The 21,296-nt window shown below is 38.7% G+C and overlaps 1 non-coding gene across 1 annotated transcript; it reads right to left on the reverse strand.

Moving 5' to 3' along the window:
• Positions 1–17,041: 17,041 nt before the first annotated feature.
• Positions 17,042–17,145, reverse strand: LOC111766649 (U6 spliceosomal RNA). Its single transcript, XR_002798632.1, has one exon. It is a non-coding gene; the product is annotated as a U6 spliceosomal RNA (small nuclear RNA).
• Between the last annotated feature and the right edge of the window lie 4,151 nt (positions 17,146–21,296).

The raw sequence follows: 21,296 nt of genomic DNA on the forward strand, positions 1-21,296 counted from the left end.
GGATTTGCATTTCCCTAACAGCTAGTGATATTGAATATGTTTTTCTTGTGGTTTCTCACCATATGTATTTCCTCTTTGGAAAAATGTCTATTGAGTGTTTTGCCCATTTTTTAATAGGACTGCCTACTCTTTTATTGTTGAGTTGTACAATCTCTTTATATAGCATGGAAATCAAACTCTAATAGTATGTGTTTTCCAAATATTTTCTCCTATTGAATGCCTGCCCTTTCACATTCTTTTTTTTTATTTATTTTTTTATTTTTTTCTTTTCTTTAATGTTACATTAAAAAAATATGAAGTCCCCATATACCGCCCACCCCACCCACCTCAACCCTCCCACATCAACAACCTCTTCCATCATCACAGCACATCCACTGCACTGGCGAATACATTCTGGAGCACCACTGCACCACATGGACAGTGGTCCACATTGTAGTCCATGCTCTCCCCCAGTCCACCCAGTGGACCACAGTAGGACACACAACGTCCAGCATCCATTGCTGCAGCACTACCCAGGACAACTCCAAATCCTGAAAATGCCCCCACACCATATTTCTTCTTCCATCTCCCTATCATCAGCAACCACCATTGCCACCCTCTCCACATCACTTTTCACCTTCTTGACAGAGTCCTTTGAAGCAAAAATTGTTTAAGTTTGAAGTAGTCCCATTCACCATTTTTTCTTTCATTATTGATGTTTTGGTTGCAAGGTTTACAAATCCACCACCTATCACCTGGTCTTGAAGATGTTTCCCTATATTTTGTTCTATGGTTTTAGTTTTATGGTTTTGGTTTTTATATTTAGGTCTTTGATCCATTTGGAGTTAATTTTTATATAATGCATGAGATAGGGGTCATCTTTCCCTCTTCTAGATATGGGTATCCATTTCTCCCAGCACCATTTGTTGAATAGACAATTCTGCCACAGCTGCTTGGGTTTCACAGCCTTGTCAAAATCACTTGACCATAGGCATGAAGGTCTGCTTCTGAACCATCAAATTAGTTCCATTGGTCTATACATCTTATTTAATGCCAGGACCATGCAGTTTTTACCACTGTTGCGAGGTAATATGATTTAAAGTCAGGACACGAGAATCCTCCAACTTCGTTTTTCCTTTTAAGATGTTTCTGGCTATTCAGGGCCCCTTACCCATCAAAATAAATTTGATAATTGGCTTTTCCATTTCCTTAAAATGTGCTGTTGGAATTTTTATCAGGAATCATTGAATCTGCAAATAAATTTGGATATAATTGATGTTTAAATGATATTTAGTCTTCCAATCCATGAACACAGAATGTCCTTGCACTTATATAGGTTTTCTTTGATTTTTTTTTAGCAATGCATTGTAGTTTTCTGAATACAGTTCCTTTACATCCTTGGCTAAATTTATTCCTAAATATTTGATTCTTTTCATTGCTATTGTAATGAAATTTTTTCCTGACTTCCTCCTCAGATTGCTAACCACTACTGTAAAGGAATACTTCTGATTTTTGCATATTAATCTTGTATCCTGCCACTCTGCTGAGCTTGATTATTAGCTCTTGTAGCTTTGTTGTAGATATTTCTAAGTAAGTATTGGATCATATTACCTGTGAATAGCAAAAGTTTTACTCCTTCCTTTACAATTTCCTTTGATTTCTTTTTCTTGCCTGATTGCTCTAGCTAGAACCTCTGGCACTATATTGAAAAACAGTGGTGGCAGTAGGCATCTTAATCTTGTTCCCAATCTCAACAAGAAAGCTTTCAGTCATTCACCTTTGAGTACAATGTTAGCTGTGGGTTTTTATATATGCCATTTATCGTGTAGAGAAATTTTCCTTTCATTCTTATCTTTTGGAGTGTTTTAATCCAAAAAGAATGCTGTGTTTTATAAAATGCCTTTTCTGCATTAATCAAGATGATCATGTGATTTTTCTACTTCAATTTATTAATGGACACTACTTGTAGTGTCTTTATTTGGCTTTGGTGTTAGAGTGATGTCAGCTTCATAAAATGTATCAGGTAATTTTCCCTCCTCTTCAATTTTTTGGAAGAGTTTAAACAGGATTGGTGTTAATTCTTCTCATAATGCATAGTAGAATTCACCTATGAAGCCATCTGGTCCTGGACTTTTCTTTCTTGGGAGATTTTTTATGACTTTTTAAATCTCTTTAAATGTGATTTGTTTGTTAAGTTCCTGTATTTTCTGTAGCATCAGTGTAGATAGTTTGTGCATTTCTGGGAATTTGTCCATTTGATCTAGGTTGTCTAGTTTTTTGGCATACAGTGTCTCATAATATCCTCCTATGATGCTTTTTATTTCTGTGGCATCAGTCATAACATCCTCTCTTTCATTTATGATTTTATTTATTTGCATTTTCTCTTTTTCCCTTTGATAGTCTAGGTAAGGGTATGTCAATATTATTGACCTTCTCAAAGAACCAGCATTATTTACTTCCATTATTTTATTCTTTGGTTTCCACATGTCATATTTTATTTTCAGCTGTCTTTTTACTCTTCTGGTTATCCTTTCTGCTATTCTTGTCTTCTATACTCTTCTCCAAGTTTCTTTCTCCTGTCTTTTTCTTTCAGGTTGTAAGGCTCCCTTTAATATTTCCAGCACAAGTGGATTCTTTCTTATGAACTCTCTTAGTTTCTGTTCATTTGTGAATATTGTAAAGCAACCTTCATATTTGAAGGACAATTTTGCTGAATAAAGAATTCTTGGGAATGGTGGACTTGGCCCAGTGGTTAGGGCATCCATCTACCACATGGGAGGTCCACGGTTCAAACCCTGGGCATCCTTGACCCATGTGGAGCTGGCCCATGTGCAGTGCTGATGCACACAAGGAGTGCCGTGCCACGCAGGGGTGTTCCCCACATAGGGGAGCCCCACACACAAGGAATGCACCCCATAAGGAGAGCCGCCCAGCGTGAAAGAAAGTGCAGCCTGTCCAGGAATGGTGCCTACACATGGAGAGCTTACACAACAAGATGATGCAACAAAAAGAAACACAGATTCCCATGCCACTGACAGCAACAGAAGAGGACAAAGAACACACAGCAAATAGACACAGAGAACAGTCAACCGGGGTGGGGGGAGAAGGGGAGAGAAATAAATAAATTAATCTTTAAAAAAAAAAAGAATTCTTGGCTGGCAGTTTTCTCCTTTGGTATCCTAATATATCATACCACTCTCTTCTTGCATCCATGGTTTCTCATGAGCAATCTGCACTAAGGCTTACTGGGCATTGTTTGTATGTGATGGTTTTCTTCTCCCTTGCTGCTCTCAGAATTTTCTCTTCATCTTTAAGGTTTGACATTCTGAGTAGTGTGTGCTTTGTAGTAGGTCTATTCAGATTTATTCTGATCAGGGTATGCTGCACTTCTTGGACATGGAAGTTCATTTCTTTCATGAGAGTTGGGAAATTTTCAGCCATTATTTCTTCAAATAATCTTTCTGCCCTTTTCCCTTCTCTTCTCCTTCTGGAACTGCCACAACACATATATTGTTGTATTTCTTGTTATCATTCACCTCCCTGGATCTCTGCTCACTTGTTTCCATTCCTTTTTCTATGTGTTCTTTTCCCTGTAATTTCAGTTGTTCTGTCTTCTGTATCACTTATTCTTTCTTCTATCATTCTAAGTCTGCTGTTGTATGCCTCTGATGTGTTTTTTATCTCACCTATCATGTCTTTCATTCCCATGAGCTCTGTTACTTTTCTTTTCAGGATTTCAAATTATTATTTGTGCTCATTCACTGTCTCTTGATGTCCTTTATCCCTTTAGCCATGCTGTCTTTCAACTCATTAATTTGCTTTTGGAAATTTGCTTGCATCTCACTGATTGTTGTTTCAAGTCCTGTATCTCTTCTGGGGGGTTGATATATTCCTTTTCTTTAGTCACTTCCACCATTTTCTTAGTATGGTTTGTAATTTTTTGCTGATGTCTAGGCAACTGATTAGGATGGTGCGTTTACTCAGATGCTCAATTTCTCCCTCTTTTGGATTTAGTGGCAGGAGGCTTTGTGTTACTGCCATTCTTTGAATCTTGGTTTAACCTTATCTAGGTCTTTAGGATTGTCCCTGTTAGTTGCACAAAACTGGGCTCTGGACCCAGTAATGGGTTGCAGACCAGCTTCCAAGGGTGTTGGGGAGGGAGATTTTAAAGGCTGGAAAAGTCCCCTCTTACTTATATACTTTTAAATCCTTATGTACACTTCCTTGATCCACTAGCAGATTGAGCTCTTTGGTGGCTCTCTCAGTTCAAAGACTGGTCAAAGTGTGTTTGCTGCAACAAGAAACAGATCAATGTGATAGAGGATCCTAATTGGAGATCCTTGTAATTCAAACTTTCTCAGAGGCAGTTCTCCAAACTTTGCTGGCAACCCCTTCCCTTTTCCTGGGTAGAAAAAAATTCCACTCCCCTCTGTGTCATCAACAACCAGTCCTGGTCAGTAAAGAGGGAGACAGAGAGGGTCGGATCTCTTCAGTCTCTTACTGGCTCCCAAGGTAAACAGTGGGACAGCCCCACCAACTTGGAATGGACTGTGGGACACAGCAGACCAAATTTGTGGGTTAAAGCTGAGTCAGCCTTAGGCTGTGTCCCTTTCTCTGTAACATTCTTTTTTCATAATATCTTTATCTGAATTTGGTAATAGGCTGGTGTCGGCTACATAGAATGAGTTTGGTAGTGTTTCCTCCTGTTCAATTTTTTTAAAGAGCTTGAGTAAGATTGGTATTAAATCTTTGAATATTTTGCAGAATTCACTTGTAAAGTCATCTGGTCCAGGGCTTTTCATTTTGGGGAGCATTTACATGACTGTTTCAGTCTCTTTCTGATTGGTTTCTTGAAATCTCCTGTTTCTTCTAGGGTTCGTGTAAGTTGTCTGTATGTTTCGAGGAATTTTTCCAATTAATCAACATTATTGTTTGTTATTAATTTGTGAAAGTACAATTTTCATAGTATTATCTTATGATTCATTTTATTTCTGTTAGTAATGTGCCCCCCTCACATTTTTTATTTTATTTGCTTGCATCTTGTTTTTATTTTTCTTGGTCAGTCTAGCTAAAGGGTTATCAATTTTGTAATTCACTCTATTGGGTTTTTTTTTCTCAATTTCATTTATTTCAGTTCTTGTCTTTGTTCTTTCCTTCCTTCTGCTTGCTTTGTGAATAGTTCATTCTTCTTTTTCTAGTTGCCTCAGCTATTTAATTAGGTGATTGATTTTAGCTCTTTCTTCTTTTTTAATGTAAGCATTAAGGGCTATAAATTTTCCTCTTGGCACTGCCTTTAATGCATCCCAACTCGAGTATAGCTACTCAAGTTTCCTTTTCTTCAGTGTGGGGGGGGGGCAGTTATTGCATGAATGTGTTATCTTTTTTTAACCTTTCACTTTCAATCTTTTTGTACCCATGGGTCTAGGTGAGTCTCTTGTAGGTAGCATATAAATGGGTCATATTTTCTCATTTCTACCAGTCTTTGTCTTTTGATTGGGGAGTTTAATCCATTAATATTCACTATTATTACTGTAAAGGCAGTTCTCATTTCACCCATTTTGACCTTTGGGTTTTATCTGTCATATCTTCTTTTCACCCATCTTTTTATACTTTTTACACTTCTATTTACTTTTACTGATAATCTCATTTTTAGACTCTCTCCTGTCTTTTTTCAGTCTCTAAAACTCCCTTTAGTATTTCCTGCAAGGCTGGTCTTTGTGTTACAAATTCCGTTTCTGTTTATCTTTGAGTATTCTAAACTTGCCCTCATTTTTGAAAGACAATCTTGCCAGATATAAGATTTTTGGCTGGCAGTTTTCCTCTTTCAGTGTCTTAAATATATCATACCACTGACTTCTTGCCTCCACAGTTTCTGATGAGAAATCAGCCCTTAATCTTCTTGGGCATTCTTTGTATATAGTGAATCACTTTTCTCTTGCCACTTTCAGAATTCTCTCCTTATCTTTGGCATATGACATTTTGGTTAGTGTCTCAGAGTAGTTCCATTCAGATTTATTCAATGTGTTTCTTGGACTCAGATATCTATGTCCTATTTCCTACAATTATTACTTCAAATATTCCTTTTGCCAATTTTCCTATTTCTTATTCTTCTGGGACACCCATGCCATGAATGTTTGCATGTCTCTTGCTGACATTTGGTTCCCTGAGACCCTACTCAATTTTTCCATTCTTTCCTTTATCTGTTCTTTTTTGTGTTAGCTTTCAGAGACCCTGTTTTCCAGCTCATTGATCCTTTCTCTTGCCTCTTCAAATCCACTGTTATATGCCTCCAGTGTATTTTTAATTTTATTTATTGTACCTTTCATTCCCATATGATCTATTTTTCTATATATTCTTTCAAATTCTTCTTTGTGCTCACCTTGTGTCTCCTTAATATCCTTAATCTCTTCAGCCATATCATTGAATTATTTATTATGAAGATTTTTTTGATCATCTGTAATCAGTTGTCTCAACTCCTTTATGTCATCTGGAGGCTTAGTTTGTTCCTTTGACTGGGCCATATCTTCCTGTTTCTTAGTATGGGTTGTAATTTTTTTGTTTGTGTCTCAGCATCTGATTTTCTTAGTGTATTTATTCTGGGCTCTGTTTCTCTCTTTAACATATGGCTCTCTACTTGATTGGCCTTGTGCTATAGCCCTTCTAGATAGTTGGTTCAACTTATTTTGGAAATTTATAATGGCTCTTGTTTAGCCAATCTGAATTTTTTTAAGCTCTTTTTCATCTGTGTCTTGCCCTTTTTCCCTTGCTCAGGGTAGAGTAGGAGCCAAGGGTGTGGTTAATACTGTAAGCTGTGGAGGCTAAAGCTGCCCACATTACCCCAAGAACCAATGAAGCTTTTCCCACCTTTCTCCTATATCAGGGGTGGGGAAAAAGCTGCAGCCCTATGCAGTAATCCAAGTTGTGCTGTCTAAGACTATCTGGAGTTGCCTGGAGAAACTGATGAAGGTGCACACACTTTCTTCCCATGCCTGGAGTGGGGAAGGAGCAGCAGGAATGGTCAGTAAACTAAGTCATGTGGGTCAAAACTGACCATAGTTACCCAGATAGACTGAGGAATCACAGGCCCCCCTCCTCCCTTTCTGGGGGCTGGGATGGAGCCACAAGGGTGTACAACAATCTAGTATGGATAGCCTGAAAGTGAGTGTAGTTGCCCAGAAAGGCTGACAAAGCACCGCCCATCTTCCTTCCATGTCAGGAGTGGATGAGGAACCAAAGGTATGGGATAAGAGTGACAGGTATGAGCATCAATCTTGTCTGTGTGAACTGAAAATGCCTGCAGTTGCCTGAGAGTCTGAGGAAGTACTCTCTTCATTTCTGTCCAAACAAGGACAGGGATGAAGCCACAGGTATGCCCAAAAAACTAGCCTGTGTGGCTCAGAAGTGACTTCAGTTACCCAGAGAGGCTGAGGAAGCACTGCCCTTCCTTCTGCCCTGTTAGGGGCTGCAATGGAGCTACAGGTATGCCAACAATCTTGGCTATGTGGGCTGAAAGATCCTGCAGTTTCCCAGAGGGACTGAAGAAGCAGTGCTCCTCTCCTGTCCTATCAGGGACAGGGAGGTAGCCACAACTGTGCCCAAGAATCTAGTCCCTGAGGGTCAAAAGTGACTAAGTTGCCCAGAGAGGCTGATGCAGGTCACACCAGCTTCCCCCCTGCCAGGGGTGAGGCTGGAGCCCACGCTAGGGTAGCAATCTGACCTGGGTGGAAAGAAACTGGTCCAAACTGTCTCTGTGGTTTTCAATCAGTCCCACTTACCCTCATGCTGGAGGCAGAGTTAAAATGGAGGCTTCCAGCCTCCTTCCAATTTGGACAGATTCAAACTTTAGCTATCCTTAGGACTGAACTTTAGCCCCTGAATTTATATCTAATTTATATCTAATCAGTAACTGAAGTCAATCCCCAACTGTCTCTCCCTCCCCTGTTCTTGGGAAATGGAGCTTCCACCTTTAGCCAGGTAATAGCTCCCAAAGCATCCCACCCCACCAGCAGGGGATAGGCACTAGCCTCCGCAGTGTGGAGTGCTCTACACATGAATCTTCACCACAGATGGCCAGTGTCCTCCTTCCATTCTCCTAAAGATGTTTCAGGATGTTCTTCTGGTCCCCTGATCACCCACCCACGCGCAAAACAGGTGATTTAGATAGCGCTGCTGATTTCTAACTGCACTGGAAGATGAGCTAACTATTGGAACTCCCTACTCTGCCACCATCTTGCCTCTTAATTCAAGTTGTTACTTCACTTTCCTACTTTTAATAGCCTCAAATTTTTTCCCTTCATGGCCCAGGGTCAATTCTGCACAATGGCTGGAACTTCTATATATTTTAGCACTTGCTGCCCAAGTTCAGGAGTGACTGCCATCACATAGCATGTTGCATCAGAGGGAGAATCCAGAAACCAACAGTGGTAGGCAGAATAATTCCCCAACCCATCCCCAAAGGAAATGTGTCCATGTCATAATTCCCAGAACCTGTGATTATATTACCTTACATGACAAAAAGGGAGCAGATGGAAAAAAGATTGCTAATCAGCTGACCTTGAAATGAGGAGATTACTCTGGCTTATCCAGATGAGTCCAAGGTAATTACAAGGGACTTTAAAAGTGGAAGAGGGAAGCAGAAGAGGAAGTCAGAATAATGAGATGTGGGAAGGACTCAGCCCTCTCTTGCTGGCTTTGAAGGTAGAGGAAGGGCCGCGAGCCAAGAAATGTGGGAAGCCTCTAAAGCTGGAAAAGGCAAGGGTATGGATTCTTCCCTAGAGCCTCCAGAAAGGAATGCAGCCCTGGAGACACCTTGATTTTATCCCAGTGAGACTCGTGCTGGACTTCTTATTACACAAATGTAAAATAAATTTGTGCTGATTTAAGCCACTATACTTGTTACTGCCATAAATAGGAAACTAATTACCAGTCAAACTCCCAAAGCACAAAACCACCACTTCTGTATTCCAGGCTCTCTTCACTCAAAATTTTGTTTACTGAGGAGTCAAACCCTCGGTGACTTGTCCAAGAATGCTGAGTTTTACTTCTGTTTAAGCATGTGTATGTTTCGTATCCAAAACATGACCACTTCATTCTAAAAGCATTTCTTGTCAATGTACCATCATTCATTCTCAAACATCAACTTGCTTTCTGTACTTACATTTAAAAATGAAAACTAACCTACTTTGATTTTGTAGAAAGTGCACTAAAACATAAGAAACTTGCTACTTCAATCACATTATTGATTTTGTGGACTCTAACACTATTCCCAAATAATATGGAGAAAACCATATGATCTACACCTTAAAAGTAATCATTATTTATTCTACTTTTCTTCCTCATATTCATTCTTGTATACTCAAAAGAGTGCATACAGACTCAGAAACAGAGGATATCAGAATTCAGTCTAAACTTTGGATGAAGCACACAGAACAGTGAAGCTAAAGTGGTTTCAAAGCCAATGTTAAAGAGTTTGAAGGGACATGATAGTAGCTAAAAAAATACAAGGTGACTGCATTGTCGTAGCATTGATCCTTCATGGACAGGCTTATCCTAAGCTGGTTATCAAGTTTTATGGCAAATATAAAGCAGTATATAATCTAGAGATCAAATCATTGAGTGGAGAATGAGATCAAACTGAATGTCAATCCCAGCTTCACTCCTGAGTAACAGTGGGCAGTTTTCATGTAACCTCCCACTGGTTTTGCGTGACCTTTCTCCATTTCTTGAGCTATATCAGAATGCTTCTCTGCCTTGCAGGGATACCCTAGTCCCTTTACTTTCCACTTGTTTCCCTTAATGGAGTTTTGGTTCTTTGAGACTTCCCATCTTCTTTTCTTCTTCCTGAGTTCAGAATGTTTGCCTATCTGATTTCCCTTTCTTTTTTCTCTCTTATCCTTTCAGTTTTGCCTTTAAATATCAGTTTTAGGTAAGTGTCTTTCTGGTTTTGTATTGGGCCTGACTTATTTTTCTTTCTTCCTGAGAGGAAAGATTCTTTAAAAATCCACTGTTACTGTTTTTTGTTGTTGTTGTTTTTAATAACAAAATTTCATATCCCAAAAGGAAGTAGTGACAATAAAAGTGATAAAAAGCTCTAAAAAATATATCCATTCCTTTCAGCATCTATTCATTACCCATCTACTTTACTTCATGATAAACTTCAGAGAGGACAAATAAAAATGAGTAATACGTTCCTCACCCTCAAGAAATTCAACATCTAGTAAATAAGAAAAAAACTATATTATAAAAAAATAATAAATGTGATGATGCGTTCCTGAGGGACTTGATCTACTGCACAATAGGATGTAATCAAAAGCTTTTCATCTCCTTTCATAGGATCATTCTTGAACACTCAGATGGCTCAAATTCCTAAGAGAAAGGTAAAGAGTAGGAATCCATACCATCACTGACCTGCAAATAACTGGAATGCAAATATTTGATGAGAAAAGAGAGCAGAGGATACTAAAGCATCTTAATCTCTTAAAACAGTGCTCAGTACCCTGTCTTCATAGCCAGATCCCTCTCTGAAGTCCCTGAGAATTCTGTCCAGGAAAGAGACACAAAGAGAGTGAAATACAGAAACAAGTAAATTCCAACACCCTAGAATCTTCAATTAATAGAGAATTTTTCTCTGCTTCACTTTAAATATATATATAATTTTCATATTAAGATCTCAAATTATCATCTAATATGGTCTTTTAATATAATTTGCATTTCTTTGATGACTAATGGTTCTGAGTATTTTTAAAGTATTTATTGGCTATGCATATATCTTTCTTTTGTGAAGTAGCTCATTTGCCCATTTGTTACTGTGATGTCTTTTATTATTATTATTAATGAATTACAGGCACTCTTTATATATGTTCCATAAAGCCCTTTGCCATTTATACATATTGTGAATATTTACTCCATACTTGCCTACTCATTTTCCTAATAGAAAATTTCAATGAGCTGAAGTTTATAATTTTGAAGAACAATTTACCAATATTTTTCTTTTTTTTTTTTTAAGATTTTTTTTTCTCTCTCCCCCCACCCCACTCAGTTGTCTGCTTTCTGTGTTCATTTGCTGTGTGTTCTGTGTCCACTTGTATTCTTGTCAGCAGCACCCGGAATCTGTGTCTCTTTTTGTTGTATCATCTTGCTGTGTCAGCTCTCCATGTGTGCGGCACCATTCCTGGGCAGGCTGCACTTTTTCCGCACTGGGCAGCTCTCCTTATGGGGTGCACTCCTTGCGCATGGGGCTCCCCTATGCAGGGGACACCCCTGTGTGGCAGGGCACTCCTTGCACACATCAGCACTACACGTGGGCCAGCTCCACACGGGTCAAGTAGGCCCTGGGTTTGAACCTTGGACCTCCCATGTGGTAGGCAGATGCCCTCTCTGTTGGACCAAATTTGCTTCCCATCAATATTTTTCTTTTGTGGTTATTGTGATCAAAGAACCCTTTACCTAACCCAGAGATAGGCAGATATTCTCCTACATGTTATCCTAGAAATTTTAGACTTTCAGTTTTTACATCAGGCCCATGACCCATTTTGAAATAATTTTTGAGTTAGATGTGAAGGACTGAGTTTGGTTTGGATTGGTTTTCCTCTGTGAATATCCATATCCAATGATTCAGCACTATTTCTTGCAAAGCCTTTTCCTTCTTCCATTGAATGACTTTGACTTCTTTGTCAAAAATCACCTTGACCATATAAGTATTGGTCTATTTCTGGACTCTTTGTTCTGCTTCATTGACTTAGTAGGTCAATTCTTAGGCCTATATCACTGTCTTGATTACTGTAACTTCACAGTAATCTTGAAATCAGGTAGTATACATCCTTCAATACTTTTCTCCTCTTCAAGATTGTGTTTTACTGTGCTAGGTCCTTTGCATTTCCAAGTAATTTAAGAATCAGCTTGTCAAATTATAGAAGAGGAAAAATAACCGTTATATTTTTTATGTAACATTTTATATAATCTAAGTATGTTTTAAAAATAAAATTTAAAACATTTTTGAAAAAGGAAAAGAAAAGAAGCCTCCTGGGATTTTGATGGAGATTGCAATAAGTCTCCCTATCAATTTGGAAAAAATTGACATCATAACATAATTAACCTTCCAGTCCATGAATATGGTGTATTTCTTCATTTATGTAGATCTTTAACTCTGTTCAGCAGTGTGTTTTAGTTTTCAGTAGTGAGGTCTTGCAATCTTTAATTAAATTTATTTAGAATTGTTTAATGTTTTTGACATTATTACCAAAGGTGGCATTTTATTTTCAATTTTAATTTTAAACTGTGTGCTTCTATTATAGAAATGTATTTGATTTTTGTATATTGATACAGTGTTCTGTGACCTTGTAAAATCTGTGATTGGTTCTGTTTTTTGTAGATTCCATAGAATTTTCTATGTGATCATTCATATTGACATTTTTCCTTTACAAACTTTACGACTTTCATTTTTTGTTTGTTTTTGCCTTATTGTAATAGCCACGACTTTCAGAAAAATGTAGAATAAAAGTGATTAGAGGTGGGAGTAAGCTTCCTTGCCTTGATCCCAGTGTCAAAGGGAAAGCAATCTGTATTTCGTCATTAAATATTTCCGCTTTTATCACATTGATAAAGCTTCCTATTATTCCTACTATACTGAAAGCTTTTACACAAATGGATGTGGAATTTTCTTTTATTACATTTATATGACATGATCATATCATTTTCTCCTTTAATCTGTTAATGTGGTACATTATTTTAGTTCATTATCAAATGCTAAACCAATCTTCCATTCGCTTGTGAGATAATTCCACATTGTCTTGATGTACTATCCAGTTCTATATTTCTAGATTCAATTGCTAATATTTTGTCAAGATTTCTGTGTCTATGTTCATCAGTGGTATTAGGCTTTATTTATTTATTTAATGTTACATTAAAAAAATATGAAGTCCCCATATAGGCCCCACACCCTCACCCCACTCCTCCCACATCAACAATCTCTTTCATCATCATGGCACATTCATTGCATTTGGTGAATACATTTTGGAGTACTGTTGCATCACTTGGATAGTGGTTTACATTGTAGTTTACACTCTCACCCAGTCCACCCAGTGGGTCATGGCAGGACCTACTATGTCCAGCAACTGTCCCTGCAGTATCACACAGGACAACTCCGAGTCCTGAAAATGCCCCACATCATATCTCTTCTTCCCTCTCCCTACCCTCAGTAGCTACCATGGCCACTTTCTCCACATTAATGCTACATTTTCTTCCATTACTAATCACAATATTTCTAGAATAGAATATCAGTAAGTCCACTCTAATCCATACTCTATTCCTCCATCCTATGGACCCTGGGATGGTTATGTCTGCTCCAAATCTATATCGAGAGGGGGCTTAGATTCCACATGGATGATGGATGTAATTCTCCTGCTTGCAGTTTTAGGTACTCTTGGCTCCCTGGTATGGTGGTTGACCTTCTTCACCTCCCTGTTAGCTGGATGGAGTAAGTTCATTAAACCAGAGGGTAGGAGTTGCAGGTCTGTTGAGGCCCAGGGCCTGGCTAGCACATGGACAGTCCAGAGATTCAGGTCCCCTGAGCATACACCAAACCCCAGCACCAACCGCAGGTCCAGTAAAAGTAACAGGAAAGGCTTGTGAACAAAGATCACATCTGAGTCCAACTCCATCATACTCAGGAACACAAACTCCAAAGTAGGGTCAACTGACATGGCACTGAACTCCATCTGCCAGGGAGTTGAACCTGTGGGTCTCTGTAGCCGGAAGAAGAACCAATACCTGGATTGTGTCTACTTTGGCTGTCTCTGGCACCCTTTTTAGGAGACTCATAGCCATATAAACTCATTTGTCCTTTCCATTTTCCCCTTTTATTCAATGTCAAAAAGCATTTTTAACTCCTGATATTTCATGTAGGCTTGAGATATTCTGCTGGTCTGAGTTGACCCTTTTATTCAAGGTCATTTTCTAGTTACATCATCAGCTGGTACTTGGTAGTAATCCCTCAGTGCCAGAGAGGATCATCCCCAGGAATCATGCCTCATGCTGGGGGGAATGTAATGCATTTACATGCTGAGTTTGGCTTAGAGAGTGGCCACATTTAAGCAACATGGAGGCTCTCAGGAGGTAATTCTTAGGCACCCTGCAGCTGTAGGCCTAGTTCTTATTTAAGGCGCGCAGGCTCACAAGCATAATCATTAGTATCAACGGCTCATTGTTGGACCATCCTTCTTTATTGGTCTTAGCCACTGCACTTGGGGATTGTTGCTGTTCCATTGGGGAATGTGATAGCTCCCCACCCCACCCCCCCAGCTAGGAACTAAGCACTCCCTCGGTTGTCATTTTTAACTGTAACCACTATGAAAATATCCGAACATTTTTATGTATACCCTGTATACATGCCCTGGAGAACTCCCTTCCAATCATGTGTCCCCTATCAATAACTTCTCACACCAGTATTACTCCCCTGCCATAATTGCACCTCTCTATGATCCAAAACTTCTTTGAAAAGGAAACCTAATATATTGCCAGGTTCCATTATTAGTAAAATGGAATATAGTGATGGGTTTAAAGGTTAGATATAGAATACATACTAATTTAGAAAATCAAAGTAAAAATAAATTGGGGTGTCAAAATATTTAAAAATGAAGAAACTTTGTTTTTGATGTTTTGCCTTTTATCACTGCTATAAGTATTGTCCTGTATGTACAGTGGCAAGGCAATTTCTTCCATTTCTTCCTCGGTATCTACATCCTTTCTTCTCTTCTTTTTTTTTCTAATTACTAAGTTTGTCTTCACAAAAGTTTTAGATCACAGTAATTCATACATACAATATATGGTACTCCCAAATATCCAGCATCGAACACTTTGTCCCTTCCCCAGCAATGATCTTTTTACATGTTCATATTATATTTGCTGCAACTGATGTACAGATATTGAGACAACAGCTTTCAAACATGGTTACACTTGGGTTTACATTACGGTTTACATTTTAGCCTGTAGGTTTTTATACATTTTTGGTGTACTTTAACATGTCCTATATCTATCATTGCATAATTTTGTGGAACACTTCCAATGCCCCACAGTTACACTGATTCCATCTATTCAATACCTCTTTCCCCCTTCCCTCAGGGCCATGGTGACAATCAATCTTCATTACTTGAAGGACCATATTCAAAGATACTTGCAACAATGGTGAGGGCCTGACATGCTCGACTGCCCTAACCCACTGGGAGCCACCAATTCTCTCGTGAGATATAATTCCCTCTATTTGAGAACAGCAGTCCTCCCCAGAATGTGGGTACACCTCCACTCTCATTGTATGGGTCTCTATCCAATGTATAACTAACTATGAAAAAATGAGCACTCACACACACCCTAGAAGCCTGCCCTGTATCAAATTCTCCCCTGTAAGTATCTTAAACAGGTAACCTTCCTTATCATATTTTCGAAAAAGTTTTCTCAACATTATACTTTCAACCACATACCTGGCAATCTCCTATGTTCAAATGTTCCTCCTACTCTCCCCTAGTTCTTGAGCCATCTTACCCATCCTCCCATCCCTATCCCCCCTCAAGTCTGCAAAGCCCCACCCAAAGGTACCCCATGCCCCCATTTTATCCCTTCCCTGTACAAATACTTACCTCCAGCTTATCATAGATTTTATCCATGTAGGTGTCAGCTTGCAACCTTCCTCTACCCCCCAAATTCCTTTAAGCCTATCATCCGGACTCTAGCTCTCTGAGACTTGTTTTACTTATTTCATATTAATGAGGTCATGTAGTATTTGTCCTTCAATGCCTGCGTTGCTTCATTCAACATAAGGTTCTCAAGATTCATCCATGTTATCACATGTGTTTGTACTATGTTCATTCTTATGGCTGAGTAGTATTCCATTGTATGTATATACCACATTTTATTTATCCATTCATCTGTTGATGGGCATTTGGGTTGATTCCAACTTTTGGCAATAGTGAATAGTGCTGCTATGAACATTGGTGTGCATATATCAGTTTGTGTCCTTGTTTTCAGTTTTACTGGGTATATACCCAGCAGTGGAATTGCTGGGTCATATGGCAAATCTATAGCTAGTTTTTGGAGAACCCACCAAACTGTCCTCCAGAATGGCTGTATCCTTCTGCATTCCCACTAACAATGGGTGAGTGTTCCCATTCCTCCACATCCTCTCCAGCACTTGTAGTCTTCTGTATTTTTCATAGCTGCCAATCTTATGGGAGTAAGATGGCATCTCATTAAAGTTTTGATTTGCATTTCCCTAATAGCTAGTGATTTTGAGCATTTTTTCATGTACTTTTTAGCCATTTGTATTTCTTCTTTGAAGAAGTGTCTGTTCAAATCTTTTTCCCATTTTTTAAATGGGTTGTTTGTCTTTTTATTTTCAAGATATAGGAGTTCTTTATATATGCAGGATGTAAGTCTCCTATCAGATATATGGTTACCAAATATTTTCTCCCATTGTGTAGGCTCTCTTTTCACTTTCTTGACAAACTCCTTTGAGGTGAAGAAGGCTTTAATTTTGAGGAAGTCCCATTTATCTATTTGTTCTTTTGCTGCTTGTGCTTTGGATGTGAAGTTCATGAAGCCATTTCCTATTACAAGTCCTGTAGATGGTTCCCTACATTGCTTTCCAAAGTCTTTGTGATTTTGGCTCTTAAATTTAGGTCTTTGATCCATCTTGAGTTGATTTTTGTATAAAGTGTGTGTTGGTAATTCGCTTTCATTCTGTTACATATGGATATCCAGTTCTCCAGGCACCATTTGTTGAAGAGGCCATTCTCTCCCAGTTGAGTGGGTTTGGTGGCGTTGTCGAATATTATATGACTGTATATATGAGGATCTATATCAGGACTCTCAATTCGATTCCATTGGTCTGTGCGTCTATCCTTGTGTCAATTCCATGCTGTTTTCACTACTGTAGCTTTGTAATATGTTTTGAAGTCAGGTAGTGTGATTCTTCCAATTTCATTTTTCTTTTTCAATATGTCTCTGGCTATTCAGGGCCTCTTTCTTTTCCAAATAAATTTCATAGCTAGTTTTTCCAGTTCATTAAAGAATGAAAAATATGGAATGCTTCACAAATTTGCGTGTCATCCTTGCGCAGGGGCCATGCTAATATTCTCTGTATCATTCCAATTTTTAATATATGTGCTGCCAAAGCAAGCCCAATGGTATTAGGCTTTGATATCATGATTGTATTTGCCTCATAAAATAGGTTGAGTAATATTCCTTTATTTGAACAAAATTTGTATAAAACTGACAGTAATTCTTTCTTAAATGTAAGCTAAAATTTCCAGTTAAACCATCTGGGTATTGAATTTTTTTTTCTTTTTTTTTTTTTTTTAAACAAATCACCTTTATTGAATCCTATTAATAAAGCATCCACTTCATCCAAAGTGTACAATCAATGGTATTTGGTACAATCACATAGTTGTGCATTCAAAACTTCTATCATTATTGAAGTGTGGAATCTTATTACTGAAATATTTTAGATTACAAATTCAATTTCTTTATCAGTTACAGTGTTATTCAGATTTTTTTTTCCTTGTGTCTACTTTGCTAATTTAAATATTTCATGAAATTTGTCCACTTCTTCTAAGTGTTGAATTTCTTGGCATAAAGTTATTCATAGTATTTTCTTACTAAATTTTTAATGCCTGCAACATCTGTAGTGATGGTCCATTTTACATTTCTGATATTGGTAATTGGTGTTTTCTATTTTTCTTTTTAAATTTAATCTCATCTATAGCTGAGGCAACTCTTCTCAACTGGGGTTCATGAAAGACATAAACCCTAAAGTCCTACGGCATCCTTAGAAGAATATTGAAAAATAGAAACTACAATCATATTTTAAAGCCTTATTATGCTTAAAGAACCCCAGTTAAGACAGGTTAATTTCTCCATTTCATGGGTCATCTCATATAATCAACTTTTGGATTCACTGATTTTCATTGCTGATGTTTGCTAATTTTCTGTTCTACTGATTTCCACTCTAAATTATTTTTTTCCTTCTATTTACTTTGGATGTAATTTATTCTTCTTTTTCTAGGTTTCTAAGATGCAGCGATGGGTAATTTATTTAAAACCATTCTTTTTTAAAAACAAAACCATTTACTACTATAAATTTCCATCTAAACAATGTTTTATATATATACCACAAATTTTGAAGCTCTACGTTTTTTATTATCACTTAGTAAAATATTTTAATGACCCCCATGATTTTATTATTTTACACATGGATTATTTAAAAGGGATGTTTCTTAATTTCCAAATATTTGAGAATTTTGAAGGCATTTAGTTATTGATTTCTAATTTAATTATTTTATGGATAAGTAAAATTTTCCTGACTTTTCAAATTTACAAACACTTTTTAATGGACCAACATGTAGTCTGTCTTAGTAAATGACCCATATACACTTGAGAAGGAAGTGTATTCTATAATTTTGGAGTATAGTGTTCTATAATTATTCATTAAGTCAAGATAGCTGACAGTATTATTTAAATCTTCTATATTATTTACAGTTTTTGTGTCTACTTTTAATATTGATTAATGAGAGAAGAGAGTTAAAATATCTAGTTCTGACTTTGGGTTTATCTATTTCTCCTTTCATTTCTATCAGTTTTTGATTCATGCATTTTGGAGTTCTGTTATAGATGCATTCATATTTAGAATTGTTGTGTCTTCTTTTATCATTATGAATTGTTCCTCCTTATCTCTGGTAACACTCCTTTCCTTGAACTTTCCTTTGTTGGACATCGATATAATTACTGCATCTTTATTATAATCAATAGTTTTGTTTTTTCTTTAGCCTATTTGTGTCTTTATATTTAAATATGCATTTCATATAACCTATTGGAATGGATAAAATTTTAAAATGACAACAACAAATGCTGACAAGGATGCAGAGAAACTGGATAGCTCATACATTGCGGTCACCCCTCCGGCTGAAGTGTGGTTTGCTGGCCTGGCGGGGGAGCGGCCGCGGCAGGCCAAGCCGCTGCCCCCATAATAGGGTGGCTGGTCGGACTCACCGCCACCCCTGAAGGAAGCTCGGCATGGGCGCAGAGTGCCCTCGGGTCTCCCCTTCTCGGCAGCCATGCTTCCGCGGCCGCCCCTCCTCCCAGATGATGCCACATGATGCCTGTGGGGTGGCACCCTTCTTCTTCTTTCTCCCTGCGCAGGCGCAGGGCGGAAAATTCCAGTCTGCCCTTTTCCCTTCCCCCGACAGCAGCAACAGCCAGGCATGGGCGGAAAAATCCAGTCTGCCCTTTTCCCTCCCCCCAACAGCAGCAACAGCCAGGCGTGGGCGGAAAACTCAAGTCTGCCCTCCACCCCAGCAACAGCAGCCACCAATCCCTAAACCCTGCCCCTTCCCCCAGCAACAGCGACAGCCAATCCCTAACCACCACCCCTCCCCCATCCAGTACCGCCCACTGACCTTTCGCCGGCAACCAATCAGAACAGGGCGTGGCTTCAACCAGTCAGCCTTCCCCAGCCCCTATAAAACTGTTGCCTCTCCCTCAATAAAGTGGACTTGCGTGTTTACCTTGTCTCCCCGGTAGTTCTTCTGCCATGCGCCCTCCAGTCCTGAGAGCCCCCGACAAGGGCCTGGCCTCCCTTGTCCCCAGTTCGTCGCCTGCTTCTCCAGGCGACCCCTTCATCGCCTGCTTCTCCGGGCGACCCCTTCGTCGCCGGCTTCGCAGGGCGACCCCGTCAGCCGAACCGCGCAACCCCTTGTGAGACCGATCCCTCGTCTGCTGCCGGACCGACCCCTCGTCCCAAGTGGGACCGACCCCTCGTCCCAAGCAGGACCGACCCCTCGTCCAGAGCTGGACCGACCCCTCGTCCGCAGTCAGACCCCACCTCTACCGACCGAGCAAGCCGCCGCAATACATTAACTAGTTGGATTGCAAAATGGTACAATCACTCCAAAAAAGATTTCAGCAGTTTCTTACGAATCTAACCATGCAACTACCATACAACCCAGCAATTGAACGCTTGGTAATTTATCCCAGAGAAATGAAAACTGACATACATTAAAAAACCTGTACGTGAATGTTCATAGCTGTAACATTTACTATTTACGATTTACTAATAAATAGTAAAATAATTACTGTTTTATTAGTAATAGTACAAAATTGGAAATAACTCAAAGGTCCTTCAACAGGAGAATGGTTAAACTGCGGTACATCTATACCATGGAATATTATTTAGCAATAAACAGGAATAAACTATTAATACACACAGCTACTTGGATGAACCTCCAGGGAATCATGTTGAATGGAAAAGGCCAATCCGCAAACAGTTATAAGCTATATGGTTCCATTTATATAACATTCTTACAATGACAAAATGATAGAGAACAGATGAGTGGTTTCCAGGGGTCAGGGGTAAGGGAAGGGGGTAAGTAAAGAGGTATGACCAAAAAAAAGAGCAACATTCTGCTAAATCTAAGACCTATTTTATTTCTGGCTCTGTTGTTACTGACTAATCTTTCCCCTGGCAAAGTGTGCATTTTCCTATTGCCTCAAATGTCTAGAAATAATTTATTACATACTACACATTTTTAATGCTATTTTGCTGTAAGTCTGAATTTTGTTATAATCCTTAAGAGTGTTGAATTTTGTGTTCCTAGGCACTTAATTTACTGTTGTATCAGATTGATCCTATCGCACTTCTTTCAAGCTTTTCATGATGGGTCTAGAGCAGTCCTTTTTCTAGGACTAGCATAACCCTACTTCTAAATCATGACTTTTCTGGAATCTTAATTGAATGCCCAGGGTATTTATGAGGTCCCTTCACTTTGGCTGCTTGTAACTCCATCTCTCTGCACTGTGCAAACTCCCAGATTCTGTCCACTTCATAGTTATCTAATAGCTATTCTCTGAAAGGTCTCACTGATTCTAGGTTTGTGCATGCACAGCTTTGTAGTCACCCCAAAACACAAAATATGTTCTATGAAGCTTTCTTATGTGTTTGCAGCTGCCTTCTCAATAAAAAGATCTGCATATTCCAGCTATATCTGCAGCCCCAAACTCTAATCACTCTTTCATCTGCCAGTGAAACTGCTGCTTTTATTTAATCACTTTCCTGTGCTGAGGATTGGAAAGTGTTCCCAGGCAGAAAGCCAGAGTTAAATATGTCGTTTCTTTTATCTTCAGCATCACAGTCTTGTGCTCTTTGTTGTCCAGTGTCTGAAAACAGTCCCTTCATACATTTTGTCCAGGTTCACAGTTCTTTATAGTAAAAGGACAAGTCAAATAACCATTTCTCCTTCACAACTGGTATTAAACCTATGCTTAAATATATTTTA

The sequence above is a fragment of the Dasypus novemcinctus genome, chromosome 8 (assembly GCF_030445035.2).
Source record: "Dasypus novemcinctus isolate mDasNov1 chromosome 8, mDasNov1.1.hap2, whole genome shotgun sequence".
NCBI lineage: Eukaryota > Metazoa > Chordata > Mammalia > Cingulata > Dasypodidae > Dasypus > Dasypus novemcinctus.